We start from the raw sequence: 5,748 nt of genomic DNA on the forward strand, positions 1-5,748 counted from the left end.
TGCATCTTAATGGCTATTGGTTGTGATTTGGACTCAGAACAAGGAGTGCTTGTTAGACATTGCACAATGTTTTAATGCAACCTTTTCCAAAATATCTTAATCATGTGTGCTCACATGGTAACAAAAAAGCCAGTTTAGCACAAAATCCAACATAAAAATACAGCAAATATTCCCTGGTTAATGGTTCTAAATTACTTCTGAAGTTCATCCATCTGTTTTCCTAATCGTTTGTCCTATTCAGGGTTGCTGGAGGACCGAAGCCTATTTAAGCTGAGTCTGGGCCAGAAGGAGGATGACACACCCTTTACTTTGCCACTATATCACAGAGAAACAGACAATCATTCACACTCACATTCACACCAACAGTCAATTTTGAATTACTAATTAATGTAATGTGTGGGTCTTTGGACTGTGTGAGAAACTCAGCACAGGCACAGATCAAACACACAAACCCCAAACAGAAAGGTCCCAGTCAGCAGGTGAGAATTGTTGTGAGGACAGAATGCTAACCATTGCAGCTCTAAACCTCCACAAGAAATGCAACAATGCCATTTCTTTATGTCTTTCATTACAATGTGAACATGTTGGTCTGCGGATATTCATTTAAAGCTAATACTAACATTTGTTACATTTACATTAATAATATGGATTTTTCTTGTTTTGGGGACATTATTGCCAAATATTACTAAAGAATCTACTTTAGTTCCTGAGATGCCAGGGGTGCGTGAAGAACTCAGTGTATAAAAGACACAAAACACAATGTATTCTGAAAAGTTGCATCAAGAACTCAGTTCGCTGACAGTGATGCCAATCTCAGTAACCATTTACATGACTGATTGTACAATAGAGAAATGTAAATGACAGTTAACAGACAACACAGTTAGTGTGGGTGTCTTTCAGACACACCTGCCAATGTGCTATTAGAATATATATATATATATATATATATATATATATATATATATGTAGCCGGGTGGAAGTTCGATATTATGGGACATGCCACTGGATGGCACTGTTTTTCTTTTGGGGTACCTCTGAGAGCGGAAGGGATCATGGGGATCTACGGAGACATGCACGAGTGCTAGCTTGCATTGGTGTTATGTGGGTGTGCAATGCCTTTTTTCGCTGCGTGATCTGTTTTGAACGCAAAGTGTGCAACAGTTAAGGCACCAGGAGTAGCTGCCACCAACTTCGCCGTTCGTCTCAGAGGGATCCATATTCCGTTTTCTGCTGGATTAATGCACTGTATGTATTTGAGTTCACACTTGTATTATACTATCTCTGTGGGTAAGAGGGAAATGTACCGTGTTAACTGTTTAATCTTGGCTCTGTATCTATGCAGGAGAAGCCACTACAGTTATTTTTGCACTGCTAAGTTTTGTTTTATTTATGTTTGGGTTTATATCAGACACGAAATGACGCTAGATGTCCTTGAGTTCCAGATGCTGATAAAGTTGGGGAAATAACCTGCAGTAGCAGTGGGTTACCAGAGCACAAAGCTGTTACTGGATAGGAGCTGTCTGTAACAATTTTATTTCTTTATTTTTACAACCTTGTTATTTTCTTCTGAGCACTTACTTTATCATTCAGATTAAAAGAACCCCAAAGATAATCTGTGTTCTGGGCTGGTTAATTTAGCCAGGCTACACAATTTGGTACCAGGAGTGGGGTATCTGCAAAAGTGGCAGCTCAGCGATTTTGTTTTTTATGGGTTTCCGTTTAAGTAGGTTATTTTACGGTGCAAGAAATAACTGTAGTGGTGGTCACCTGCGACGCGAGGGATTGGAAAGGATCGGACGATTGAGGCCATACCAGAGGTGTGCAGAGGAGCAGTGGCCAGTCTTTCCAGAAGAGGGTGATTTCGATCGAGGGAAGGATTCTTTCCAGAGGAGAAGAGGACATCAGTGGCACCTAGCTGAATAGACTGCTAAGGCAATTTCTGCATCTTGACCAAAGACTAATCTGGACACAGACATTTCATTATGTCAGACACAAACAGTGACGATGACCAGGGTTTGGCGGGGGCCACCGCAAGGGACCCTGTCACTGAGCTTCAGGCAAAATTGTCAGAACTGAGTAACAAACATGACCAGGCTATGGCCAGGATAACTGCTTTGAGTGACGGGGCAAGTAGGTCATATGTATATCTGCCGCGAGAGCGACCTATTCAACCCTTTAGTGGGGATGCAACCGTAGATGGACGTTCTGTAGAGGAGTTTATTGATGAAGTACAGAGGGGTATCAGAACTAGAGGCTTGGGTAATGATGATCAGGTTGACTTCATTTTTTCCCTCCTCAGGGGTTCTGCACTTGAAGAGATCAAGTTATGTACTGGGGGAGAGCAAATTGAACCCGAAGAAATATTTTGTTTTCTCAGAGAAGCTTATGGTGAGAGGCGCAGTGTAGCACAGTTACTGCAAACCTTTTTTAGCCGTTTCCAGCTAGAAGGTGAAGATTTCTTTGAGTACTCACACGCTCTGTCCCAGATCCTCCGCTTAGCCCTTAAACAAAGGCCTGATGCAGTACGAGACACAAAGATGGCAGTTAGAGACCAGTTTGTGGAGGGAGTAAGAGACTCCACTCTGCGAAGGGAGCTTCGCAAGATGGTGAGGGAAAAGCCAGAGTCTACGCTTTTTGATGTACGTCAGGAAGCAATTGCTTGGTCGATGGAAGAAAAACCTAGTGGCACCAGAGTTGCCAAGAGCAGGCCCATATTAAGTGACAGTGCGGTTGCAAGGGATCAGAGTACCCGTGAAGCTCCAGATAGGTCATCTGCAACTCTAGATGAAATCCTTAAGGTGGTTTCTGAGCAGGGCAAGGCTATTGGGGAGTTACTCAGTGTGGTTAGGGAGAGTGTTACATCCGGAGAAAGGGCCCCTAAACGTGGGATTCCCAGATCAAAGTTCCAGTTCACTGATGATGGGAAGCCCATCTGTTTCAAGTGTAAGGGAGTTGGACACATTGCTAGGGAGTGCAAAACCCTTAAGCAAGGAGCTTCTCCAGTTTCTGTTCCTGCACCTGGTCAGGGAAACTAGCCACCTCGGTTGCCAAGAGCCGGGCAATTCGAGGGGAGACTACTGGCTCAAAGACCCTAACTTGTGAGAGATTTTTTGACAGAGCAGTTGGTAAATGTCCTGAAGTTGAAATTGAGGTGGGAGGGATTAAGGCTAGAACCCTTTTGGATACAGGGAGCCAGGTTAGCACCATCTCAGAGGCATTTTTCCGACAACACCTAATGGGTGAAGATGATGATGTAACCCCTACAGCTAAATGGCTTAAATTGACTGCAGCTAACTCATTGCCAATTCCTTATATAGGTTACATTGAGCTGGATGTGCAGGTCATGGGGTTAACAGCGCAGGAGTGTGGGTTTTTGGTAGTCAGGGACCCCGCCCCAGAACCAGGAGGGCCACAGGACCAAGAGCTAATGTCAGCTAAAGTTAAGGTGCAGGAAAATGATGTGGAACAGCAGGTGGGAAAAGGTGCCAGCAGACTAGAGGGATCCCCCCCTGTTCTTGTTGGAATGAACATAATAAAGAGATGTAAGGAGCTAGCCATTGCTAGTTTTGATTCAACTCTCGGAGGAGAGTTAAATGCTGCTTGGGGAGAAGCTTTTCAGAGGGTGCAAGCCTGCGAAGTATTAGAGAGGTCATCCATCGCCCGGTTAGCTGGTAAAAATACTGTACACGTGCCAGCATCATCCGTGGCCACAGTATTTGCTAGAGGGCTTGGGAAAGTTTCAGATGACCAGACCTTAATGTTACTTGAGCCAACCAACACGCTCGTTCCCAGTGGTTTGGTTGTTGTTCCTACTCTTGTTGAAACTGACAGGCACGTGTTTCCAGTTCAAGTTGTGAACTTCTCTCAGGAAGATGTGTGGTTGGCTCCCCGGACCAGACTTGGTATGCTTACTGTAGTGGAGTGTGTTGAAAATGCAGCTGAGGTGCAGTTTAATCGTATCTCTGCTGACCATGAGGAAGTGTCACTGAATAAGGAAGGGGCTAAAGAATCTGATGGTGAACTGAAATTGCTGATAGAGAAGCTGAGCATTAGTGGCTCCCAAGAGGAACAGACCAAATTAGCTGCACTTTTGGCTCAGTATGCAGATGTTTTTGCTTTCAAGGATGAAGATCTAGGTTATACAGAGAAGATCAGTCATGAGATACACCTAGTCGATGATGTCCCGGTCACTCAGGCCTACCGACGGATACCTCCAACACAGTACAAAGAGGTGCGAGAACACATAACCCAGCTTCTGAAAAAGGGTGTGATCAAAGAAAGCACTAGTGCCTATGCATCGCCCATTGTGCTGGTGAGGAAGACAGACAACAGCTTGAGGTTATGTGTCGATTACAGGCGGCTAAATGCCAAGACCAGACGTGATGCCTTTCCTTTGCCCCGTATAGATGAATCCTTTGATGCATTACATGGTGCAAGGTTTTTCTCGACTATCGACCTGGCAAGTGGCTATCATCAAGTGGCAGTTCACGAAAGAGACAGGCACAAGACTGCTTTTACAACCCCATTTGGGTTGTTTGAATATACCAGATTGCCCTTTGGTGTGTGTAACGGTCCAGCCACTTTCCAAAGACTCATGCAGGCCACTATGAGTGACTTAATCCTTCAGATCATGCTCGTGTACCTAGATGACATATTAGTCTACTCATCAACTTTTGAAGACCATTTGACACGTCTTCAGACAGTGTTGCAGAGACTCAGGGAAACTGGGCTGAAGGTTAAGGTGGAGAAATGTCATTTTCTCCAATCTAGTGTACGCTTTTTGGGTCACCAGATCTCAGCTGAAGGGATAGGTACGGACCCAGACAAGATAGCTGCAGTGAGGCAGTGGCCAGTACCCACCACAGTTAAAGAGCTGAGATCCTTCCTGGGTTTTTGCAGTTATTACAGGAGATTTCTCCATGGATTTTCGCAGCTGGCAGGTCCTTTGCATGATCTGATTAATGCATGGGGCAAGGAGGACAGTCCAGCTAAATATAAAAACTTGCTGGAAAGTGTGTGGACGCCATCTTGTCAAGAGTCATTTGAACAGCTGAAAGAGAAGCTCACGAGTGCCCCCCTACTTGCTTATGCTGATTTCTCACTGCCATTTGTTGTTGAGACGGATGCCAGCAGTTTAGGACTGGGAGCAGTTCTTTATCAGGTGCAGGGTGGCAGGAAACGTGTTATAGCATACGCCAGCCGAAGGTTGAGAAATGCAGAGAGAAATGACAGAAACTATAGCAGCATGAAATTAGAGCTCCTCGCCCTTAAATGGGCTGTGTCTGAGAAGTTTAGGGGGTATCTCTTAGGCTCCAAATTCACAGTTGTGACAGATAACAACCCCCTCTGCCACCTGAACTCAGCAAAGCTGGGAGCCATTGAACAGCGCTGGGTTGCCCAGTTAGCGCCATTTGACTTTGAGGTGCAGTATCGTCCTGGTCGGTGTAACACAGCAGCCGATACCCTCTCTAGACAGCCATTAGCAGGGGAGCCCCAGCCTGCAGGAGATGAGGAGGAGTTTGATGGATGCATATCCATCTGTAACCTTGTCAGCAGAGGGACAACGCTAGGCCTGGACTTAGTAAGTGCAGGTGTAAAATGTTGTCAGGTGAGGCAGGCCCGGGTCACAGCAGTTGAGCAAGACACCCATTTTACTGATTCCCAAGGGAATACACCCACTCTGCCAGGGTATTCTAAGGAAGAGTTGCGACAGTTTCAGTGCTCTGACCCTACTATCAAGTCCTTTAG

At 45.3% G+C, this 5,748-nt stretch overlaps 1 long non-coding RNA gene across 1 annotated transcript; it reads left to right on the plus strand.

The window, feature by feature from the left end:
- The first annotated feature begins 971 nt into the window (after positions 1 to 971).
- LOC113024126 (uncharacterized) lies at positions 972 to 1,612 on the plus strand. The gene is made up of 2 exons (XR_003272637.1): positions 972 to 1,245; positions 1,343 to 1,612. It is a non-coding gene; the product is annotated as an uncharacterized LOC113024126 (long non-coding RNA).
- Positions 1,613 to 5,748: the final 4,136 nt, after the last annotated feature.

This window comes from Astatotilapia calliptera, chromosome 6 (assembly GCF_900246225.1).
Source record: "Astatotilapia calliptera chromosome 6, fAstCal1.2, whole genome shotgun sequence".
NCBI classification, from domain to species: Eukaryota; Metazoa; Chordata; class Actinopteri; order Cichliformes; family Cichlidae; genus Astatotilapia; species Astatotilapia calliptera.